Source organism: Pseudorca crassidens, chromosome 6, assembly GCF_039906515.1.
Source record: "Pseudorca crassidens isolate mPseCra1 chromosome 6, mPseCra1.hap1, whole genome shotgun sequence".
Taxonomy (NCBI): domain Eukaryota; kingdom Metazoa; phylum Chordata; class Mammalia; order Artiodactyla; family Delphinidae; genus Pseudorca; species Pseudorca crassidens.
Window position 1 is genome coordinate 112,304,413 of NC_090301.1, and position 24,021 is coordinate 112,328,433.

The 24,021-nt window shown below is 40.1% G+C and overlaps 1 protein-coding gene across 4 annotated transcripts in view; it reads left to right on the plus strand.

Annotated features, from left to right (window-relative positions):
- The first annotated feature begins 2,797 nt into the window (after window positions 1–2,797).
- NCKAP5 (NCK associated protein 5) overlaps window positions 2,798–24,021 on the plus strand; it is a 1,056,356-nt gene continuing 1,035,132 nt past the window's right edge. For all 4 annotated transcript variants that reach the window (XM_067742126.1, XM_067742129.1, XM_067742130.1 and 1 more), the window contains exon 1: window positions 2,798–3,272. The gene's annotated coding sequence lies outside the window, so the exon portion shown is untranslated. The remainder of the gene's footprint in view (window positions 3,273–24,021) is intronic.

The window sequence follows — 24,021 nt, forward strand, 5'->3', positions numbered from 1 at the left end:
GTTCTATGATGACTATGCCATGTGTCTTGTGTGAGATCAGATTTCTTTATAGACGCAGCACAGTCAGTGCATGAAAGTGGTTCATAAGAGGAAGGCAAGGAGTTAGAATGTGAGCACTTGAAATCAATCTGGAGGCAGACTAGATCCAGGAAAAGCAGACTAGATCCAGGAAAATATCTAGGAGTCAGTGGGAAAGTCAGAATGGGGAACCACTTGGGCGGTCCAACATAGGAACAGGCATAGCAAAAGGAAGTGTATGATTTAGACACATTGTTTTATGGACTTTCTGGGAAGTCATGAATTGTTTCTTGTCTCAGTAATCCTTTTTTAAAAAAATAATAGTTTGGACCAGTTGCTCTCTAAATTCTATTCTGTTTCTCCAACACTAATCTGTTTTATTTGTTAAGTGCCAGTGTCAGAGCACATTAGCAGTACAGCTAACAAGATGTAAGATACCAGCAATATTAAGTATTTGACATCTGAAACCAAATTCTTTTCTAGAAAAAAAATTCTTTTTGTGTGGTTTTTGCTAAGGCTAGAGCAGGCCAAAATCCAGGTGTAAAGGCTGGTCTTGGAAAATAGACCTTTGAGAGCAGAAAGTGACCCATGGGTACTCATTTCACATCTCTAGTAACTTGTGAGCTATTTGGCCTCATGGCAGTGGGTCAGCTGTGACTTTGAGGCTTTGGCACTGAATTTGACTTTGTCAAACTATGAATAAAGGCTCCAGGAGAATTTCAAAATACATGATGGAGGACTTCCCTGGTGGCTTAGCGGTTAAGAATCCGCCTGGCAAGGCAGGAGACACGGGTTTGAGCCCTGGTCCAGGAGGATCCAACACGCTGCGGAGCAACTAAGCCCATGCGCCACAACTACTGAGCCTGCACTCTAAAGCCCACGAGCCACAACTACTGAGCCCACGCACCACATCTACTGAATCCCGTGCACTCTAGCGCCTGTGCTCTGCAACAAAAGAAGCCACCGCAATGAGAAGCCCACACACCACAACAAAGAGTAGCCCCCGCTCACCGCAACTAGAGAAAGCCCGCATGCAGCAATGAAGACCCAACTGAGACAAAAAAAAATAATAAAAAAATAGATGAGGGCTACACATGGAGTTTTCTGCCCATAGAATGACACAGTGGAGGGGCTGACTATATGGGAAACAAATAAAATCTCTCTGAACCAGTACAGTGAAGTGTGATCACACAACAAACTGTGAACCATCAGTTCAGGGCGAACTAGTTAGAACCTCCCAGGCCACTCTCACTGCCCTGTGTTTACTGGAGAGATTCTTCTTTCTAGGTCACCCTCCTCAATCCTCGCAGCTGCTTCAAAATCTAAGTTAGAACACTGGGCAAGACAAACGTGGGTTGTCACCTATACCCTCAATATAATATTCCCAGCACTTTTCAACTTCGACTGTGTGTTGAATCAGATTTATGCTGTCTTTCTCAGGAGCAGGTACATAATTTGTGGAGCCCAAGGCAAAATGAAAATACAATGTTCCTGGTTCAAAAGTGAAGGAATTCAAGATGATGCCAGCACAGGATTAATCCAAGCACAGGTCTCTTTTAAGCACTGGGGTCCGTGCCGTTGTACAGGCTGGATGTCTATGGAGTCAACACTCATCCTGTCTTCCAGTCTTCTGTTCCTGGAAAGAAGCCTGTTCACGTAGGGTGCTGGTTTTCATCTCTGAGCTGTTGGACAAATGCACCCAAGCAACTTACGTACACCATTCTTTCTCTTGTACTGCCTTGTTGGGAACCACAGACAATTTTACTGAAGTGAGGAAAAGCCAGCAGAACAAATTTGACAATGTTTTCTGGCTCACATTTTCCATGGAGAGGCACCCTCAGGGTGCCAAGATCTTCCTACATATTCTGACTCTAAACCAGGGGTTCTTAATGAGGGATGAACATCAGGATTACTTGAGATGATTCTTCAAAATATACTTCTCAGGGATTCTAAATCTGTCAACGCAATCCACATAGGGTATTGAAAAGGCTTCTGAGCAAAATATTGGTAAAGAACTACTTGAAAATGATTCCGTTTATTTGGTATTTTTGAGGCATATATGCATATATATCCATGTATTCCCCCTACCCCCTTGATGTTAGAATCTGTTGAAGCTGACAGTCTTTTGTTTTTTTTTCAGAGTGCCTTATCCTTCACTTTGGCTTATAGATTCTGGGTGGTGATGATTATCCACTTTGACTCAGAGCAAACTTATTTGTGACTGGCTTTAGTGGAGGCCAAAAACTAATTATTGCAACCAACCAAGAAAAAAATAAAAGAAACGAGGAAATGCCACAAGTATTGGCAATATTTACTGCAGCATATGGCTAATGTGTAAAGAGGTAACAGAACGATGTATCTCAGGGGATCATTGAAAAGGAAAATTACTTAAATTAACTTCTCAGGCAAACCAAATTATGCATCATGCGCCCTCCTGTAATGCTATACAAAGTCAATGTTTGTGAAGAGTAGAACGGGGGCTATCAATCAAGCCTTTCATAGGAATGGTTGTGTCTGCAGGGATTTTTTTTTTTCTCCTTTGCATTTCTGGCTTTTAGATGAATGAAGAATTTTTTCTCAGCAAATTATTAATTACTTCTTCTTGCCTATCGAATTGAGTTCACTGTAGTTCTGTAGGAGTCAATGGTATTCAAACTGCAGCTTTTGATGAAGTAATCGGCTGCTTCTGGGGCCTCTTTCAGCTGCCCTGGGCGTGCTTCACATGTAAACGACTGCCAAATGGATTCTTTCGACATTCCAGCCAATTAAAATACATTTAAAGTGCAGCTGGTGTAGAGGCAAGCCGGGCGATTGTGCAGAGAACTTCAGGGCAGAGAGACAGAAAACAAACTTTGGGGAACCCAGCTCGGGCAGCCCAGCCAGGGATAGCGGGGCAGTGGAGAAAGTCCCTTAAAGAGGCTATCTTTAGCTCCTGTCAGCAGCAAAGATGACACTTTGAACACCACCTTAAAAGACACAAAAGAGGGAAGTATGTTTGTTAGGGTGTCAGTTTTCTCCCCTTGCCTCTTGAAACTCTGTGTTGGCTGGTTGCCCAACGTGGTGCTGCATACACAGAACACAGCGGTGTTTGTTAAACCCGGGCTGGGGAAGCCAGTGATTAAAACTCTTGAAGGAAGATTGGAAAACCCCAGGAACTCTCCTCAGTAGCCTTAGAACATTGACCGAATGAAACAGAAAGCACTGAGTGGGCTAAAGTGAAAACGTTCACCGTCCCTGTCTGCTATGCCTTTTCGGTAAGGACAGAATTTTCTTTTCTCTGTCTTTTTTTGTTTTTTCTCTAATGTTTCTGTCGGTGTGGAGGCGAGAGAGAGCTTCCAATATGCTAAGTAAGTGCTCTGCTTCAGACCTCTGATTTGCAGAGTGTAGGGTTTGCCTGTGATTTTTCTGGAGGGCTCGAGGGCATTGCAATGTGTAAATAGACACAGGGCATCACCCAGCATGCACGTGGAGTCTGCCAGTGTTTTTCCAGAATTCAGAAGGATACAGTTTTCAAGGTTTGCCTCTGCTGCTCTGTCTCTGTGTTTGCTGCCTGCGTCCAAGTGTCCTGAGGTTGATTACAAATACAGTAGATTCCTCCTTTGAACCAACAGGTGTGCTGTACATGCTTGTTTCGTTTTTAGTTTTATCATCAATGCTGTCAGGTCCATTCTGCCGCCAGCCCCTCACCTATGCATGCAAAAAGTGTTTTCTTCCTCCTGGGTTAATATTCAGTCAGACACAAGCATTCTGTTTTACTCAAGCAAATCCCAAATGTTTGGAAATGCCTTGCTTTATCTTGACTCTCTTGGAGAAGCTGCTAACTTGGGAATTTGTTGTGAATCACTCTTGTCTTATAGTGGAAGGAGGCAGCTGCAGTTGCCCTGTCTCTGTGGTTCTGCAAGCTCGGTAAATACCCAGCTCTGTGGGTTGGACTCCGAGGCCCATCTTCAATTCCTGAATGTTCAGGAAGAGCATGGCTGAGCAGGGGTATTGATTCCTACCCATCATTTGTGTGTCGATGAAAGACACACAAAGTTGCTGACTGTTTCTGATCTTAGCTTGTCACGGTCGGCCCTTTTTGGCTTCAGATTTGTTCATTGCCAACAAAGAATCTTGCACATTTCACGGTGAAGGATCGCGTTGCAGTGTCCTGAACTCGGTTCAGTGCTCTTTATTAATTTTTAATGTGCCGGTAGCTCTGAGGCTTTGCCAAGCTGAGACTTTCCAAAACTCTTTGGGCTACCTACTGCCAAGGTAAACGGTGGTAGGTCCAGAAGGGATATTTTAAGGAGACTTGCAAGAGCAAAGTTTTACCTGTTAAGTTTGTCGTGAGTCAACGAAAGAAATCTTAAATAAAAGAGATTTCAGAAAGAGCTGCCTCAGCTATGCCCTCCGTGTGAGAGACCTGCTGTGGGGTTCTGTGTCCTCACACACACAGTGGTCTGTGTCCCGTGTGCAGAGAGGATAAGGCGTTCTACTGTATTGGTGTTAAGGTGGGTTTATGAAGTAGGTGCTCTATGAATGGAGACATGTGAATACAGAAGGCCTTCCTGCCCGTGGCAGTGTCTGAGCCCAGAGGCAAACGAGCCTACACATGCGGTGGCTGCGTGTCCAATACAACCATTTCAGACACACCAAGTGAGCTGGCCATGGACAGTGTTCACAGGGGTCCCTGTGGACAGATATGTAACTTTTTACAGAAGAAAAATGGCGTGGTATACCTCAGAAAAGTGGGCCCTGGAGGTGACCTCAGGACTCAGATGACAATGGAAACCTACTTGTGATGGACCAGGTCCTGGAGAATGGAAGACTGTAGCCTCTTAGGGCTGTCAGTTGCTCACCAGCCTACTGCAAGGTCAGTGGTGTCATCATCATTCCTCGGGGATGCAGGTAAGAGTCAAATGGACCCTGCCTGTAAACACAAGTCCTGTAGGCAGAGACTTCATCTGTCAGGTGGCTGTGAGGAGAGCACTGAATTAGAGAGGAGCTTCAAGGTTCTTTCTGATTTAGAGTCAATGAGGTGAAGACTTTACACACACATAGGCAGTGATAAGAATGGGGCAAGAATGAAGGAAGCCCTCAATTAAGTGGGTTTTGTTGCCTTTAGAGTCAAGCCCAGTCTCCTTCCTGTGGCCTAGAACAGGGTTGACAAATGAGGCATCGCAGGCTAAATCTGATCACCACAATTTTTTATAAATAAAGTTTTATTGGAATGCAGCCATACCTCTTTGCTGACAGATGGTCCACAGCTGCTTTTGTGCTTTCACAACAGAGCTGAGTAGTTGCCACAGAGACCCTATGGTTCTGCAAAGCCTGAAACATTTAGTATCTGGAGCTTTACAGAAACAGTGTGAAAGGCTACACATGGGAAACAATGCTTGTGAAACTATCTCACAGATCGGATTTTTTTTTTTTTTTAATTTCCAGTCTGGTTTGGACTGATAGGTTTATTAAATGTGATAAAAAAACATTGCTTGAATGTTGGGGTAATACCAAATTGCCACAACATTTCTAAACATTTACGCTTAAGTTTGGTACTTATCATGGATCCTTAGCCGTTTGCAGACCGGTGCCAGGCCATGGACCACACTTTGAGAAGCTGTCATCCCTGCTAAATTTTCTAGTCTCGCCTTGTGCCATTTGTCCCAAATCTCCAATCATGCTACTGTTCTTTCTGAGGATTGGATGCATTAAATTCTTTTCCACATTTGGGCCAGTACTACTGCTGTTTGCTGGACCTGGAACTTTCTACATCTTTTCTTAGCTCCTTCTTTCCATGAGGGCTCTGCTTTGGTTCACTTCGTCAAGGAGACCTTTTGACCACTCCATCTGAAAAATTGTCCCTCATCTTACATCACTCTTCCTTTATAGCACTTATGACCATCAATGCTTGTGTTGTTTATTTACTTATCTTCCCCTTATTTGTTTTCCTGTATTGGTCTGGATTCAGTAACAATCCATTTCTGCTTGTGCAGAAAGGGATTTCATATTGGTTTTGGGTGGCATATGAAATCTTGTACGAGTCAGGGAGCAGACAGAGTTCCTGAGACAACACTCAGAACAGCACAACAGAATTGACCACTGCACCTCTGTCACTATACAAAGCTAGGATTCAGGAAGTTGACGCCAGCATTGTTAGCTCCAGGACCACACTACCTCTGCAGTCGTCTCCTCCACCAAAATGAGCATTTCTGTTTCTTGGAACACATGAAGCTAGGGATAGGATACTGGGATCTTTGCTAAAGAGATTGCAGAATACCCCAAACCTCTGGCAGGAACAGCAGAAATATAGCATCTACCTCATTATCTTCACTCTGATTTTCAAATCCCACTGAGTGGAGGGCAGTCTTCTAGGTGAAATCTGAATCACTGTAGAACTTGAGCTATGAGAGGATCAGGGAAATGCCACCTTAGGATTTTTAGTCTTTAATGCTGGAATGGAGTCACCAGAACCTGCCTCTGTCCCCTGTTGGAATGTAACCTCCATGAGGGTTGGGACCCTGTCTGCCCATCCATCACCCTGCACCCATGCTAAATTAATGCCTGATATGTGTAACATGCCCAGTAAATGTTGATCATAAGAATGCATGCATGAATGAATGAATGACATGTCCCCCAGAAGTCTGTGATTTGTATAGGAGGGTAGCAGGTGGCACACCTGAGGGAGATGCATGAAATTGAGTCAGCCTGGGAAATGTCTTTGGTGGGAGATGGAAGACTACCCATAAGGGATAGTCTCACTTTTGAAACATATCTTGTTTTTTCAAAGTTGGAACATATTCATGTATAATAGCTGCAGTTAGTCTGCTCAGGGCTGGGATTAATATTATAAAATATATATATATTTTATATATATATAATATATATATATTTATATATAATATAAAATTTATTAATATTAATAAATGACTAATATGCCATTTACTGAGGACTTATTATGAGCCATATCCTACACTAAGTCCTATATATGCATTAGCTCATTTAATCTGCAAAAAGTCCCAATGAAGTAGGCATTATTTCCATTTACAGAGAGGAAACAGAGGCTTTGAATGGAAAAGTGACTTCCCAAGTCACAGAGAGGTAGAGTCAGATTTTATCCCATGACTTCTGAAACTTAAGTTTGTACCCTTTACCTCTAGTTATAACCCTGCATATAATTTATCTTTCTGGTTGTTGTCTCTTCACCTCAGCCTCCCCTGTTTTGTTTCCATCCTAGTGGCTGGTTAATCTATTGCATTATCTACTTTGTGCCTTAGCAAGGTAACTCCAGTCATCAGGACTGAGATATCAGTATGGGTCCTTGGTTATCATTGCTGAATATCAGCAATGAATCTGTGGGTCTATAGATGTGAATATAAAAGGGGTAGGAGAGAACTACATATACAGTGATTAAGGTATCAAAAATCGCTCTTAAGACAAAAATCCTAGAGGGTAGAATATTTCTAACTGGAAAAACTTCCAGCCTCATGGTATATGTGATAAAAAAAATTTCAAGTCTTTGTCTTCTGTTTGGTTGAAGTTCTACTCACATCATCTTTATTAAACCCGTGATGTTTGGTAATAATTGTGCTTGTCATTTCATAACAGACAATAAGTTGAAAATTATTTTTACATTCAAAATATTAAAGGACTCAGAGAAACTGCTGAAGAAAGTCATTCTGCCAAGGGGTGGGATATCTAACAAAGATTACTTGACAACAATGTCTATGATGAGATAAACCACTTGAAGGCCTGACCCTAGTGCCTATAAAAATGCTAAGGGGAAATAGGAATACTTCTGGAATGGTGGAGTAAAGACCTCTGAACATCTACTCTTCCATAAAAGCAGGGAGAACAGTGACAAAAATCATCAAAATCAACATTTTTCAAAGTTCGGAAATTAAACATAGGCTTATGATGATCTGAGGATCATTTATTCAGGAAAAAAAACTAACCAAAACAAAAAAACCCTGAATCTCAGTAAGAACAGTGTGCTTTGTGTCATTTAGCTTGCTCTGTTCCTATTCACCCTTTTGCAGCTCTGAGGAAACCTTAAAAACTAACCGTTTTGCCATCACAGTAGTTGTGATAACAGTACCCTAGTGGCCGCTGGAGAGGAAAAGACCTGTTTGGAGCTCTACAGAGAGCCTTATTCCCAGAGAATTGTCATGATTTGACCTGTCTGGTAGCTGCTTGGGAACTCCCATTTGCAGCTCTTGTCTTTATTTGACCTGATTCAGCACTCACTCAGTGCATAGAACTTTTCTCCTGGGACACTCGTCAAAAACAGTCACAGCAACTGTTTTAACATTGCAGCTGCCTGAGGCAGCAATAAGAGTTGGGGCAAACAGGATGATAATCAAAAATTTCTAAATAAAAAGCTGGGGAATGATGTGTCCATTGGGTCTTTGAAATGCTCACATATTCCTGGAAATATAAAAGTCATGTACATGTGCAGAGGCGTGCACATTCTCAGGAAAGACCTGAGAAATCTTCCATCTCTCACCAATGGCTGACCTTGAGTCTCTGCACAAGCAGGGAGTGAAAGTTAAGGAAGAATTGTAAACAGCAGGCAAATTGAAGGTGTGTCCCACTATACACAGAAATCCCCTCAGCAAAGGCTGGAACTTATTGGTTGAGGGCATTATATAAAAAAAAAAAGTCTGCCCAGCCATTAGCTGGCCACTAAGCTAACAACACGTGACAAAGAATACAGACTCTACAGAATAAGGTTAGAAAAGTCACTAACATATAGCAAGAACAATTACAGCAACAACAAACAGCAACAACAACAAACCGTGGTTGCGGGAGAGAGATGATTTCCAGAGTTGCTGAGTTATATTATTTTAAATGTCCACTTTTCAAAAAAACCTATAAGACATGCAAAGAGTCTGGAAAGTATGTTCTATTCACAGGGGGGAAAAGACAGTCAATAGAAATTATCTCTGAGGAAGCCCAGATATGGGACTTACTAGACAAAGACTTTAAATCAGTGACCATACATATGTTCAAAGAACTAAAGGAAATCATTTCTAAAGGAACAAAAAGATATATGAGAACAATACCTCACCAAACAGAGAATATCAATAAAGAGATAAAAATTATAAAAAGATACCAAATAGAAATTTTGGAGCTGATACGTACAATAACTAAAATAAAAGTTTCACTACTGGGTTCAACAGCAGGTTTAAGTAGACAGAAGAAAGAATCAGAAAATTTGAAGATAGGTCAAATGAGATTATTCAATCTGAAAACAGGAAGAAAAATTAGCAGAACCTCAGAGACCTGTGGGACACCATCAGATGTACCAACATACACATAACGGGTGTCTGAGAAGGAAAGGAGAGACAGAAAGGGACAGAAAGAATATCTGAAGAAATAATGACTGAAAACTTTCCCTATCTGATGAGATATGGGAATTTATATATCCAAGAATCTCAGTGAATTCCAAGTAGGGTAAACTCAGAGGTTCACTCTGAGACATATTATAGTCAAATTGTCAAAAAACAGAGAGAATCTTGAAAGCAGCAAGAGAAAGTGCCTTGTTATGTATAAGGGAGTCTCAGTTATATTAATAGCCAATTTCTCATAAGAAACTATGGAGGCCAGAAAGAAGTGGGATGATATATTCAAAGTACTGAAAGAAAAATACTGTCAACTGAGAATTCTATACCCAGAAAAATTATTCTTCAAAAATAAGGAGAAATTAAGACATTACCAGATTGAAAACTGAGAGAATTTATCACTAGCAGGACTTTCCTTCCGTAAATTACTAAAGGGAGTCCTTCAGCCTGAAATAAAAGAGAACTAGACAGTAACTTGAATCCACACTCAAAAAGATAAAGTGCACTGGTAAAACATAAAAGACAGTTTACACATATTATTTTTATAACTCCTTTTTTTCCTCCCGCATGATTTAAAAGACAGTTGCAAGCTATAAGCATAAAGCTATGTTGATGAGCTTATAATATATAAAGATGTAATGTGTATTACAATAAAAGGACGAAGGAAAGTAGCTCTACAGGAGCAAATTTTTTGTACACAAATGTTCTTAGCAGCGTTATGCATAATTACCAAAAAGTAGAAAGGACCCAAATGTCTGTTAACTGATAAATAAACAAAATGTGGTATATATATACAATGGAATATTATCAAGCCATATAAAGGAATTAAATACTGATGCATGCTACAACATGGATGAACCTTGAAAACATTATGCTAAATGGAAGAAAACAGACACAAAAGGCCATGTGCTATATGATTCCTTTTATATGAAATGTTCAAAATAAGCAAATCTATAGAGACAGAAAGTAGATTAGTGGTTGTTAGGGGCTAGGAAAAAGGGACATTGGAGACTGGTAATTGGCATAGTGTTTCTTTGGAGGATAATAAAATGTTCTGGAATTAGATATTGGTGATGGTCGCACATCTCTATGAATATACTAAAAATGCAATTGTGCTCTTTAAAGAAAAATAATTTTATTGTATAGTACTATATCTCAATAAATATGTTATTTTAAAAAAATACTAAGGGGAAAACCAGAGTAACTGGACACCTCAGAGTCAGGTCCACCTTACCAATTTTTGAGCATGAGGAGAGAGTGCAAATAGAGGTCCACATGTCATAAGTTAACTATTTTAAAATTATGAGTCAAGCAAACACTAACTTAAATATGTTCTATTCTCCCACTTTGACAAATATACATTCGTCCCAAAACAACTTCGTACCATTGGCTATGGGAAGTCAGTAAGAGCTTTAAGAAGGACAGTCATGTGATTATATATTATCATTTTGGATACAGCCTGTTGGCAGTCCTGTCCCCGTGTGAGTAGAAGAGAGTCTGGGGATTGCAGTTGCTGAACTAAAGCGGTGGTCATACCAGGAACCGGGAAGGACTCAGTCCAGTGTCATAGCTATGGAGAGGTGTGACAGATACAACGGAGATTCTAAAAGCTGGATCAGCAGAAATGGATGTGGAAGGGAAAGGAGGGAGGAGAGAAAAGAGAAGGAGAGGCCAGTTGACCTTTAGAGCTTCAGTGACTCAGGCTGGTGATGTTAAAGAGGAAAAAGACGAAACAGGTTTTGATGGGAGTGGAGGAGTCTTGCAAGCTGGGCTTTGGGTAGGTGAGGCTGGGCTATCTGTGGGACTTCAGGTGGAAACGGCCAATTAGCATTTAGAAGCAGGTGTCTGTAGCCTAGAAATGAGGCTTGAGTTAATAGAATGATTTAGAAGTCATCAAATTGTCAAAAATCTCAGGAGGGAGTAAGATTTCATAAGAGTAAGAATCAAATGGAAAGAGACACAACAGAGCAGTACAATTAATAATCAGAGTCTGAAATGTTTACTAAAACAAATGACAAATATAATACCATTTGCAGGAACTTTCATGTTGTATAGCAGAATCTCAATCACATGGCAAGCTTGGTGCTGTTGATTAGAAAATGGTGATTATGATTTGATCCATAACTAGTAGCAGTTGGGAAGAACAACCAAAATCAGTTGAATCATATATGGAAAAACATATAACTGAATTTTTAATTTACATATAACAGAGCTTCTATATAAAAAATATATAACTAAAAATATGTGTATAACTGGCTGCGGTTTGTTAGGACTGTTTTTGTGTGATCACCTGTGCTTGAAAGAAGGAAAACAGGCTGTTAATTGCCTTAACTGGATGATGATGATTCTCTTTAATGTTATTACAGGATTTTTAAACCTTGAAAGTACTTCAGAACCATTAGTTAGACATTTCTTATCAGCTCTCTGTACTAGACATTACTGTGCTGTCTGTATTCTTGATGCCACTGCCATTCCTTCTCATGCTGCAATTTATGACCAGCTATGTGATTGCAGTTCATCGGGAAAAGCCCTTAGAACCAAGAACCCACTTAGTTTTTGTTTATATTTAATTTTTAAAATTTTTTCCACTTAGTTTTTGTTTATTGAAATAGCATTGATTTGAGTTTGGTGTTGCAAGGTTTTTTTGTTTGTTTAATTACTGAATGAGTAAAATTTGCATGTTTTCAATGGCTTAAGCTGTTGTCTGAAACACCCTTCTGTACTACTTTGATTGACAAAACCCAGGGCTATGACTACTTCTTGTCACCCAGGCCTAGACTCAGGAGTCACTGTTTTCAGATCATCACCAGGAAATGGCCCAGCATTTGGGAATGTGCTCTTGTTTCCTTGGTTTCACTGGGATTTAGCATTTCTAAGAGAAGCAGATATTTGCACAATCAGTATCAATAATTGGACTTGGTGGAATATGAGAAGGTAAGAAGTTAAATGTATTAATCAGGTTTTTAATCTTAAATTAGCAGCAGTCACTCATTTTCAAAGAGTCATGAAGGAGCTAGTTTTGCGGAAAACTTTAAAGGAGATAAAGATTGCATGCCTCTCCATTTCTGTTCTACCAAAGTTTTCAGATCCTCCTCTTCTGTCCTGGCTTCCAGAAATACTATAGCAGGATTGACTGTCTCCTCGCTCTGTGACTTGTATGTCATGCTCTTTTATGTCTTTATCTCTCTGCATCCTGTTTTATTACTCTGATTGGATATAAAATGGGTTGCTATGAGGTAGGCTATCTCCTAATCTGATAGTGGAAGTGTAAATTGGTGTGGCTTTTATGGAAAGCATTTTAGCAATATGTGTTAGAGTCTCTTAATCAATTCTATTTTACCTTAATCTATTCTGTTTTAATTTAACCTGTTCAAAGGAGATAATGTGTGATACATACAAATATCTACTTACAAAACTATTCATTACTATATTAATGCTAAAATGAAGAAAACAACTACCCATCAATAGAATTGTCATATAGATTACGGACTGGTGAGAGCTCTTATAAATCAATAAGAAAAAGATTACTATCCCAATAGAAAATGGTTAAAGGAAATGAAATGCAGTTTTCCAAGGAGAAGTATAAATCACCAAGAAGCATTTGAACAGATGTTCAATCTCATTATAAATTAACAGGATACAAATGAAAATAATGAGATATTATTACACTACCTATTATTAGCAACAATTAAACCATCCTCATTGATGAAGAAGTAGAAATCGGGCATTCTCATTTATCTAGGTGGGAATGTAATTAGGACGAATTTGGGGAAAGGAGCAATTTGGGTGGGAGAGAGCATAATTAGGACTCAGCGATACACTGCTAAAAATGTTATCTTAAATAATCACTAAGTCTACAAAGATTATGTATAGGATATTTATTACACTAACACTTAAGCTAGTGAAAACTGAATAATCCAAAGCCATTGGTAGGTGATTGCTAAATAAATTGTAGTACAACCACACAATGGAACACCATGCAGCCATTAAATACTGATATAGATCTGGTAGATAGGAATGATGCCTATGAGATAGTAAGTGGCAAATGTAAGCTAAAAATAAGTGTGTATTATAAACTCATTTTTAAAAAATATGTCTTTATCCACATGTATGTGTCTGCATACAAACAAAAGTTTGAAAGCACTTCCACTAAAATGAGAAGATAAGTTTTACTTTATTGTACATTTTTGTATTGCTGTAATTTGGTTTCAATTCACGTATATTAATACCATAATCAGTAAAATGCAGCTTCACCATTGTAATCAAAGAAGTAAAATGTTACAACCATAAGATGAAATATTGTATAGAAATTTAAAACAGGAATTTTGAAAAATAGTCAGTTAAATGATGCTAAATAAAAAATAATTACAGAGAGAAAAGACCAGAAGGAAATGCATCAAATGTTAACAGTATTATCTGTAATAAATATTTATAAGAATTAAAGCCGTAACCAAGTTATTTGTAATAAATATCTATTAATTTCATATTCAGAGAAAATGTTTCAAAACAATTTAAAAGAGTTATTTGTATTGTGACCAAGTTCTCTGTAGTCCCACTTTTTTAGGTGCCACACATCAGAATGCCATAGTTATGCCTACACTCACATAAAAAAGTAAATGTTGTACATAACAGATGTATGTCATAAGCCAGTTAAAAAATTCTTGTATTTGGAAACTTCTATAATAGTGAACACTGTAGACACTGGGGCAGACAGATTTTTAGTTTTGGGGTCTTCTGGAGAATTAGGGAGAAGGGTCATATACACACGAAACACTTCGGCATATTGAGTGGGCAATCCACAGAGTTGGGTAAATGGTAAAGACAAATTAGGAAGCACGTTATTATACTATTTGCTATTTCAGATAGAGAATTTGGAAAATTGGGTAAGATGTATTTTTCACCAACCCATCCAAAGTACTTTAATAATTAATCCCCCATGCCCTGCCAAATTATCTTAAATTGGTTTACTCCTATGAACTTTCTTTAGTGTCATTACCTTCTTAGAACATCTTTCACAACAATCCTGTGAGGCAGGCAGGGCAAATATTTACAGTTCACTGCTAAGAAATGAGCTTCAGAGAGGTTAAAAACATTGCTCAAGAGAAGTGAGGAGCTGGGATCTGAACCCACATTTTTCTGATGATACAAGTTAATTCCAGTTATTACTGGGAATTGAGTCTGGGTTTACTGACTCCAAATCTAGTTATACCATACCATTCTATCCTTCTCCCGGAAGTTTAAGATGCCTAGGATTGAATCCTGATCTGTCTTTTAACAAGGCACCAGTGAGCAAAAGGAAAGGAGAATCCCAGGTAGAGGAAAGATTGTGGTAAGGCATATGCAAAGGGAAGGGGTTTGGAGGTGGGAGAGAGGTAGGTAGAGCCTCAGACCCGATGTCTTCAAAGGCTATACAGGTGATATAAATAATGGAAGCCTGCCAGGATTAAGAAATACAAAATCATGGATCTCATTGTGGTAGAGATGGCAGAGTGCCTGAGGAAGTGGGTGATTTGGAGAGCATGTCCTGTGAATGGCTGAAGGATGTAGTTGTTACACAGCACCAGCAATTGTCACCAAAAAGGAGCTAGCTCTGTATTTTAATTTTTTTAAATTATTTAAAAGCTGGAAATCTGATTTTTAGGTAAAATCTTCCCATTTTTAAATGCTAGCATTAATTTTAAAAAAGGGCTTCCCTGGTGGCGCAGTGTTTGAGAGTCCGTCTGCCGATGCAGGGGACACGGGTTCGTGCCCCGGTCCAGGAAGATCCTGCATGCCGTGGAGCAGCTGGGCCCGCGAGCCATGGCCGCTGAGCCTACGCATCCGGGGCCTGTGCTCCGCAGCGGGAGAGGCCACAAGGCCTGCGTACGGCAAAAAAAAAAAAAAAAAAAAAAAAAATTTCTGTAGGCCAACTAAAATATATCTGAAGGCCATCAAAGCCCCTCAAGTTGCTGGTCTGTGATGTCTGGGACATTTTCTGTCTATGGATATACTAGACTTCTGACTGATCAAATTCAGTTCCATTTCCTTGATGTCTTAATTATGCCACTGTGATTCTTGACGTTTGTCCTTTAGGAAAATGTCCATTTAGGAAAATATCCTGTTTTCATCTTCTTCACACCCACCTAAACCAGCCACCACTACTTTGGTTCCTTCTAAGCTTCCATCTAAGAGACTGGAAAAGGAGGTTGTTCCTGAAAGGATTTCCCCATTGTATCCCCAGAACAGTCTATGTAAACACCATGGGCTGTATGTGAGTGCCAAGGAATGACCCTCAGGGCTTGGGAAAGATGTGCTTTAATTAAGCTACACTTCAGACTTTAATTATTGTCTAGACTACAGCTTTTGCAAGGTAGTAAATGTAAGGGTGGTGGCTTGATGATACAAATCACTCAGGTTTTCTTCCTCTAGGAAAAATCCAACCAAGAGGGGCCAAGGAAAGTTCAGAAGATGTATGAGCAATGGTACAAATTGCCGTGTTAAATTCTGCAGACTGGATTAAACATTTGACTAGAGGCTTGACCTGAAATTGGCAAAGGTGAATGTCATCCTAATACCATGGGAAGCCACACAACAAAGGCAAAATATACACACATCTGACTCTCTCTCTTTCACACACACAGACCTTTTAGTCCCGTGAACATTCTGATACATCTTTGGGGCTATCTTCACTTTGGAGATAACCATCTTGAGGCAATTAATAACATTTAAGTATGTAATGTTTTTCTATTTATAGTGTGTTTTAAATAATGATTCTTTGTAGAACATTTGGAAAATACCACAAAGTATATGGAAGAGGATAAAAAAATTACGTATAATCCCTTCATCACCCAGAGGCACTCACTCTTATAATTCTGGCATATGCTCTTCTAACCTTTTTGCTATACTTGTATGAGAAACAGACAAACAAATGAACAATGACAACAACAACAACAAAAACCCAAAAGCAAACAAACTCTTGACTTTATATGAAGAATTTGAATATCAAGAAATAGATTTTTGTGGTAAATTCATTCAAGATAAGTAAGCGATGAGAAAAAAATTCTGAGAGGTGAGGCCACAGAAAGTCAGAATCCAACCCCTAAGAGGAGACAGTGCTTCCTCAGGAACATGTTTTGACTGAAAGGATAAAGGCCAAGGAGGACAGAATTGTCTGGGGCATTGGATACAGTCAGGACAGGTGAGACACATACGAACACAACTTACAGCCCCTGATAGGAATATAGAGGATTCTTAACAAAAGAATACATCAGGTTAATGGCTTTGTGTGGGAGGAATTCTTATCCTAATCTAGCCTGAAGCATCTTCCATTAGTCACTCTATTTAAAGTACTTTCTGCCTAATCAGTCAATCATCATAAATATTGTAAAAGCAACAAAATCTACAACATTTTGAACACTTACTGCATGTATATTTGTATGCAAAGTTTCTATGTGTACACTTTATATATGTACTCTATTATGTATACACTGTATCATTTAATTTTTTGGCAACTTCACTGAGATATTCACATACCACTAAAAGTGTATAACTTAGTGGTTTTTAGTATATTCACAGATTTTGCAACCATCACCATTATATAATTTTTTAAATTTATTTTATTGAAGTATAGTTGATTTACAATGATGTGTTAGTTCCTGGGGCACAGCAAAGTGATTCATATGTATATATATTATATACACACATATATATATTATATACACATATATATATGTATATTATATATATATATATTCTTTTCCATTATGTTTTATCACAGGATACTGAACATAGTTTCCTGTGCCATGCAGTAGGACCTTGTTGTTTGTCCATTCTATATATAATAGTTTACATCTTCTAACCCCAAACTCCCAATCCATCCTTCCCCTCACCTCCAAAAGGAACCATCTACCTATTAGCAGTCACTCTTATTCACCCCAAACAAATCCAGTATATTCTGGTACTGGACCTTTATCTGATGTATGATTTGCAAATAGATTCTCCCATTCTATGGCTTGTCTTTTCGTTTTTTTGATGATATATTTTAATCCACAAAGTTTTTAATTTTGATGCAATCCAGTGTATCTGTTTCTTTTTGCTTATGCTTTTCTTTGTTATTTCTGAAAATCCATTGTTTAATCCAAGGTCATGAAGATTTACTTCCATGTTTCTTCTAAGAGTTTTATAGTTTTAGCTCTTACCTTTCGGTCTGTGATCCATTTTGAAGTAATCTTTGTATATGATATGAGGAAGGTAGGAGTCAACTTCATTCTTTTGCAAGTAGATATCCAATTGTTTCAGCACCACTTACCGAAAAGACTATTATTTCCCAATTTAATGTCTCATTTAATTTTCACAATAGTCCAGTGAAGTAGGAATTATTGCCCCTGTTTACGAATGAGGAGACTGAGGCTCAGGATGGTTAAGTGACTTGCCTGAGGCCCTGAAGAATTCCAAGTAAGAGGTAGAATTTAATTGGACTCCAAAGGCAGGGTTCTCTCAACGATACCAAGATGGGCATCTACTTCACGCCAGGTAGTGGTAAAAGGAACACATACACAAAAGAATACTCATCGTTTGCTGCCTTTAAATTTTTTTCAATTAACTATACTCTTCCTGAGGAGTCATGGGTGTCAAGAGCTCCAGGACTAGGAAAGATGAATAAGCACAGTTCTTATTTTCAAAAGCTAATAACAATACAGTAGAAACAAGGTGATTCCCTATAAGTAGGATGGCCATAGAAGTCAGTAGTTTTGGTCACAACAAGAGAATCCAGCTTACAGAGCCACAGTCAGAGTCAGCAGGAGCCTGGACAACCAGCAAACAGACTGGTACTGAGGCAAGCCCAGTGGCTCAGAAGCAGGAAGCCAGGGACTGTCTTGGGCAAAGGCATAAGGCCAGGACATCACGGCCATTGAGGAACTGCACTGTAGACGCTGTGAGTGAACCTCCTCATCTCCACGTCTTTGCATCAGTAGGTCTAGATCCAGAAACAGGTGGGAGCATCAGTCTGGCTGGTTGAGCCTGAGATGTGTGGTCCTGCTCTGTGGGCAGGAGGTGAAGGGGCACTCCATCCAGTCCTTGGCACACACGGTGAGGTATCCTTCAAAATAACAGGGAGGGAGGGAATGCTGGAAATGCCCTCTCCCAGGACAGTGGAGAAACCACTCTTCCCTCTGCTATTCCAATTGTTTTCTTTGTATCAGTGAACCACAGAGCCAAACAGTCTCTCTTAGTTTTAGTCCTCTCCACATTTCACATGACCCGTTTTCTAATGAGAATATAATTTCCCAATGGTTACGAACCACTGGTATTTTACATGCCACTACTTTGCATCTCTCATTGCACCTTAAATACAGGCTCACAGGATGTATTTTCAAATGATTGGTGATTCCTAGGATACCCCAGGGACCACAATCCATTCTCCAAAACCCACATGTGGATTCTGCATAGCCAGTTTCTAATCTTAAGTCTGATTTTCCTTCCTGCCCCCAAATAATCCTAAGGACCCAACCTCTACCATTGGTTGAGGATGCACATTTGGATGGGCTCTGTTGGGGGGATTCTGGGCCATGTCATAGCTTTCACCTAGCACAAACATTTCTATTAATATTGCCTTTGTTTTGAACATTCCAACTCTTTAAGGTAGGTCTTTCTAGGGCTTCTTTTATCCATCAAAATTCGGTGGAGTTTTGGGTTCTTTCCCTTGTTTATCATCAGGGGCCAGAACTGGTTGTCTTCTATGCTTTACTAACCCCCAGGGAAGTGAATGGAATCCCCCGAATAGCTGAGCTCTGACTCAGAGCTTTGAGGACCTTCTCCCTCGGCCTCTCCTCACTCCCTTCATCACTTCCGCAATTTACAAAGCCCTGAGGTTGTGTGATCCGCTCACCATAAAAGTATCTGTGGCCGCATGGCAAAGTAACATCAGGTTCTTATTTTAATCATACACATTCAGGGTGAAGGCTGGTAGACAATGTGAAAAGCATTAATTTGTTGTTGTGTCATGTCCTGCTATAGTTTTTCTTGTCCTTGGAACTGCAGGCTGTAATGTCTCTTGACTTTTTTGAGAAAGTAGATGCCTCGTATTAGTCTTTGGAAATAGCATGCAGTTTTCCTAAGAGATAGAAGCACAGAAGGCCAAGGTTAGGAAAGATGAATAAGTGCAGTCATTAACTGTAAAAAGTTCACCAAGGTTGCATGCTAATAGAATATTTTCATCTTGGGCAGCAGTGGTTACCCCTGATTGAGTGAAAACAGGTTAATGGGATCCAATGGTTTGGACTATCAACATTGTTCATTAGTGGCTGGCTCATATGTGCAGCCAGCCACCTCCCCTCTTCCCCTAGAATATACACCCTCGACCGGCAGTCGAATCGTCAGTCTTGTTCTCAGTTACTGAGGGGCCTGCAGAAGGTGGGGGAGGGGAAGCTGGTCAGGATACACAAAGAGGTGTGTTGTGTTGATGTCACAGGGACACAAAGTTGTTTTGCGTTGGTGGTGGTGGTGATGGGAGAATTGCGTGGGGGGAAAAACATCTCTTGTTTATTAGGATTTGAATCTAAGGAGAAATAAATGACATCTCCAGTTGTGAAGCTCTAAGTAAAATCCTGTTTGTACTTAGAGTCCAGACCGATGGAGAGAATCCCACACTTGATAATTTTTATTTTAGTTTGGACTTGGATTATTGGTAATTCTTTACTCCACTAAGACAAGAGCCTTTCCAATACCATGTCTGCCTAGAAAGAAATAGAATTCTGAAGCAGGAGAGTTGTGAGGAGGGGTGGAGGGGCTGGAAGTTTATTGTTTCTCAGGACTATTTTAGGTTTGTCTCTCCTGTCCTGGAGGTTACATTCCAGACCTCATGTACCAGGCAACTGTCCCCATCTCAATTTTCATCTGCTATAGGAATCCTGATGATACGATCCCTTTAATACTTACTTATTGAGCACCTACTGTGTGCCAGACCCTATTCTAACAACAAACCATGACAATAGCTACTGTATTAGTATTTACCATGTGTCAAGGGCTTTGTGTATCTTACCTCACTTCCTTCCTGAAAAGATGGTTATTTTGCAGATGGGCAATTGAGGCTCAAGTGAAGTTGAATTACTTGTCCAAGGTCAAATAGCTAATGGGTGGTAGAGTCAATATTTGAACTCAGATCTGTATAGAAACCACAGGCATTTCACTGACTAACTTTTAATAAGCTCCTTTGTCCTACTTTTGAGGTGGACATGGCATTTGAATAGGGGGAGGGAGATACATTAAAACCTTTGAAAACCTACAAGGATAAATACCTAACAACAGATCTGCCAGAGTGGAGAAAATTCAGCTGCTGAGGGACCCTCTGTGGATGCTATAATCGCAGAGCTGAGATTAATACTTATGGTTACTAAGCTTTGTCCTCCATGGCCCCATCCCTCTAGCCTTGAATGCACAGGCAGATCCTCTCCCACCTCTTCTGGCTCCCTGTACGTCAACTGAGCAATAGAACCATGTTGTCTCAAGGGTGGAATCTCTGAATTCCTGCTGCCAACATCTATCACTGCTGAGTTTCAGCAGCTGCTCCTGATTTGGGTAGCTGCAATTCTCCCTGTTAACACCACTGTTGGTGTTACCCACTACTTTTAAGAATGACACTTAAAGCCCTTTCTGAGGCCTTTTGGGATCAAGTTCCTGGGGTTTTGGGGAAGGGAGGGCAAGGTAGGGAAGGCCATATCCTGAGACTCTGGATTGGTGAGACACCCCACTAAGACCAGCTCCTGAATCCATCTCAGACCTGTGCTGGATTTCGGTGTGAGTCCAAGGTCAAGTTGATGGGTCGGTAGTGGGGTGGAAAGTTCTACCTTTCCTAACTTTATGGGGCTCTGTTCTCTCCTGACATCCACTTTGTTCCCAGGTCTTCGGCAAGTGTTTTCATTGTAATGTAAGACTATATTAGAAAAGAGAAACTAAACCAGAATGAATTCTCAATATGGGCATAATGGCTTATATTATTTAAATATAAATATAATCTAGAAAAAAATGTGTTCCTCATGCTTACCTTGATTGAAAACACCAGGACGTTAAAACTAGGCGTTTGTGTGGAAACTGGCAGAACAGAAAAAGTCAATAATTTTACAGTAGAGTAGAATCACCTGTAAGATGTCAAGGACGTCACTGCATTTGGGAGAATATTTCTTCACAAGGTTGCCATGATCTCCCTATAGCTGTAGGAGTAAATAATTTCCTTTTATTTCCTCATTTATAAATGTCAGCGTTGAGCCCAAAGAAAGAGCTAAATGATTGAGTGAATGGTGGTCGATGTTTGCCTACAATTAAAGCTCTCAGCTGAAGGCAGCTTTTCGTTGAGTTGAGTTGAGTGGTAACTCCGTTGAGTCGCCGAGCCTCATGCTTCTGCTATGTGACGCATGAGTCTGCCCCAAGACCCCAGTTGAAGGTTATGGCAAGGTATCGAAAAGAGCCTAATTGGAAACTCTGATGGTAAAGGAGCTGGAAAATATGGCAGGTGTTCCCTTTACCAATCTCATTGATCAAACTACTCATGGCAACTCAGCACCTCCGAGGCACTCATTACTCTTTCAGAAACTACTCAGAACCTACTATGTGGCTGATATGGTGCTAGGCGCTGGAATGATTTTGGATATGAACTAATCATTGTCTCAAAAATGTACAATCAGTGAGACATTAGGAAAGACAAGACATGAGCCACACTGACCTAGAATCTGCAGAAAGGGAGATGTTTAGGGAGAGCCAAAGTGATGGACATGGAGCCTTTGGTGGCACAGGCAGGAAATCATTGCTTCTGATGTAGGACTGGGAAGAGGTTGGGATGGGTGCTACTCTTTTTTTTTTTTTTTTTTTTTTTTTTTTGCGGTACGCGGGCCTCTCACTGTTGTGGCCTCTCCCGTTGCGGAGCACAGGCTCCGGACGCACAGGCTCGGCGGCCATGGCTTACAGGCCCAGCCGCTCCGCGGCATGTGGGATCTTCCCGGACCGGGGCACGAACCCGTGTCCCCTGCATCGGCAGGCGGACTCTCAACCAATGCGCCACCAGGGAAGCCCTGGGCGCTACTCTTAATCTCAGTCATCTTGGTCATCCTGAGTCTAGAGATGTGAGGAATTTTTAAACTTGCATATGACATAGCAAAAAGAGTGCTAGACCCAAAGACCAGAGAACTTTACTTCTAGTCACCAACAGAACCATGACAATCTCCCCTCCATCAATAGTTACCTTGGAAAAATGATCAGAACACTTTGGGTCTTAGTCATTTGGCCAGTAAAATGGTAATAATAATAGGTGCTTCTCTAAAGTAGAGGGCCGGACCGCCTGATCTCGTTAATTTTCTTTTAGTTCTCAAGTCTGTGATCTTATGACTTCCGCTTTTCTCAGTAGATAAAGGCAACACAAAGGCTGATTTTTGCAGAGGTGTGTTATTTGCTTGACCAAACACAATACCTGCCCCTGGACATTTGGACGACAGCTAACTGACCTCTAGGATCTGGTCCTAGATGTTGCCGAGTTTATTTGCATCAAGTCTAAAATTGTTTGTAGCTTTAAGAGCAAGACGATGTGTAGAAATTTCTGCCCACTATTTAACCATCTGAATTTATTGATGTATTAAAGGTAATTTACCACAGCATTATCCTTAAAGGACTTTTTAAAGTCAAACACTTCTAAAAATGTGTTTGATAAATGAGATAGACTCATGTTTGTTTATGAAAAATTCTCTGATTTGTCCCATAAAAGTAATAGTGGGTGAACAAGTATCTAATGAGTGCCCACTATGTATAAAGAACTAAATTAGGCTTTATTGTACAGGAGCAAAGGAGTAGAAAGCATTCTTTTTTTTTTAAGAACTGTACGATTTATTTGAAATGAGGCATGCATCTGAGAACAATTATAGAGCAGCTTAGCAATACATTCTTTAATATGCTTTGAATCGAAGGCACCCGCTCCAATTGTTGGCAGAGTAAAGGAAAGAATAGAGATGGAAAGATCCCATGAGTTTTGAGTCTTGAAGGAGCTGATAAAATGTTTTCCCAAGGCAGGCTCTAATATTAAAATTCATTTAACAGCCTTCAAACCAGAGTTGGACACAGGTGGCAGCCAGAAGACAGTCCGTGGACTAATCCCTACAATTGGGAACATAGGACACCTTAGAACAAGAGTGGGCAAGTGAGGAAACTTCCCTGGGCAAACCCTAAGGCCAACTGGGTACTTTAATCTCATTACTATGATAATTCCATGTGATAATGTTCCCCCTATTACTGATCAGGAGACAGAAGTCCAGAAGGGCAAGGTAAAAAAAAATTCCCCACTAATAAGAGCCAGGGTTGGACTTGTTCCTACATCTGCCAGGATGAAAAAAATCTCAGTATGAGCGGTGACAAATGCTGCAAAGAGAACTGAATGCAGGTCATCAGTTTATCCTCATACAGTCAACTAAGCTCAATGATAAACTAATAATTAGCTGAGATCACTAGCCATTCCAACTGTACTGGAAGCGACAGAAATTTAGATAGAAATGGCTCAGGCAACGGATTCCAAGCCTGGGAGACGACCTGTCTGTGCTTCTTATTCCCTCAGTAGGTTTTATAAAGTTCTTTGGCCAGAGGGAAACTGCAGAGCAACTTGAAAGCTATATAAAGCAAATGTGTAATGGTGTTGGCAGTGTTCTGAAGGGAGCTACCAAGAATG